We start from the raw sequence: 2,005 nt of genomic DNA, 5'->3' as shown, positions 1-2,005 counted from the left end.
TATACTGTCCATCTCCACAGTATACTGTCCATCTCTACTGTATACTGTCCATCTCCACAGTATACTGCCCATCTCCACCATATACTGTCCATCTCCACCATATACTGTCCATCTCCTCCATATACTGTCCATCTCCTCCGTATACTGTCCATCTCCTCCGTATACTGTCCATCTCCACCGTATACTGCCCATCGCCACCATATACTGTCCATCTCCACAGTACACTGTCCATCTCCACCATATACTGCCCATCTCCACTGTATACTGTACATCTCCACTATATACTGTCCATCTACACAGTATACCACCCATATACTGTCCATCTCCTCCGTATACTGTCCATCTCCTCCATATACTGTCCTTCTCCACCATATACTGTCCATCTCCACTGTATACTCTCCATCTCCACTGTATACTGTCCATCTCCTCCGTATACTGTCCATCTCCACCGTATACTGTCCATCTCCACCGTATACTGTCCATCTCCATATACTGTCCATCTCCACCGTATACTGTCCATCTCCACAGCTCCGACTGAGTGCCTGAGGCATGCTAGAAGGTGGGGCTGAAGTTGGAGCAGAACAAAATGCAGACTTGGCCTTAAAGATGAGGAGTAAGAAGGAGGACTAAAGCGCATGTGTATGTGTGATTGAAAATACATCACTGTGTATGTGTGGTGGATGGCATTTTCCAAAACTCCCCACCCCTGTCATTGACACCTTTGTGTAGGCCCTCTGCATGATACCACGATTGGCTGGTATGGCCCACTGCACGCAGCAGAAGCGACGATGTGTCACTTTCTAAAAGAGGTTTCTATAAGTCCTACATCTTCCATTTTGCTTCCACTCTTTTTCTTGGATCTTTTGCTCTGGGGATGCCAACTACCATCTCAGAGCAGCTCTTTGGAAAGACTCACAAGACAGGGAACTGAGAGGCCTTTTGCCAACACCCAGTACGACATGTGCGGGCTTAGTAGTTGACCCTCCTGCCCCATGAAGTTCAGATGACTGCAGTCCCAGCCAAAAGTCAGGCTGTGGCTTCATCAGCAGCCTCTCAAACTTATTTGGCCTACACCCCTTTTCAAAAGAAAAAAAATCATTGCTGCCCCTCTGACAATGATACACTTTTATACTCCAGTCCGTAATCCAGGCTAAACGGTAGGTGTCTGCTTCTGCTCTCTCCTGGATGCTTCCAACACCCCAGGGAACCATATCACCCAGTTTGAGAAGCACCATTCATGAGCTATCCTGAGCCAGACAACCAGAGCCCGGATTCCTGACCCTCAGAAACTGTCTAAGAGAATGAAAGCTTGCTGTGTGGTGCTACTAAATTTGGAGGTAATCTGTTATATGGTAATACGAACACACATCCACCCAAATACAGTAAATATACCCAAATACAGTAAAACTTGTATAAGCCAGAAGTCAAATAAGAAACATTAAAATATTTTATACTAAAATGAGTGATAGCAAAGTGCTAAGACTGCCCCTCGACAAAGGTGAAGGCCTGTTAAACCCCAAAACACAAGGCAGCCCCGCTGAGTTCCAGCTGTCACCGTTTTAACTGCACATGTAATCTTAACATACATACATATATATATATTTGTGTGTAGCATATAAAAATATAACTTTAAAATGCTTTACAAATATTTGTTTGTATTGGGCCTCCACTCAAGTACTTCCTCAATGCAAGAATACTTTGTTCTATTAAACTGGCATTCTATGATGCTTACCTTCCCAACACAATTACTGAAGACAAAGCAGTTGGGATCAGTTATCAGGTATCAAAGAACAAAAAAAAATCATATCATTGTGTGCTCACCTCCCCGATACAATCGCTGAAGACAAATGAGTGCATAAGCAAATGTGGTGAAGAAAGCTGATGGTGTCCAGCTATCAAAAGGTATAGCGTCTGAGGTCTTAAAGGCTTGAAGGTAAACAAGCAGCCATCTAGCTCAGAAGCAACAAAACCCACATGAAAGAAGCACTCCAGCCTGTGCGATCAT

Source organism: Echinops telfairi, unplaced genomic scaffold, assembly GCF_000313985.2.
Source record: "Echinops telfairi isolate 266 unplaced genomic scaffold, ASM31398v2 ScPeMD7_31;HRSCAF=116, whole genome shotgun sequence".
Taxonomy (NCBI): Eukaryota; Metazoa; Chordata; class Mammalia; order Afrosoricida; family Tenrecidae; genus Echinops; species Echinops telfairi.
The sequence above is the reverse complement of the archived record's forward strand: the minus strand, read 5'-3'. Positions refer to the sequence as shown.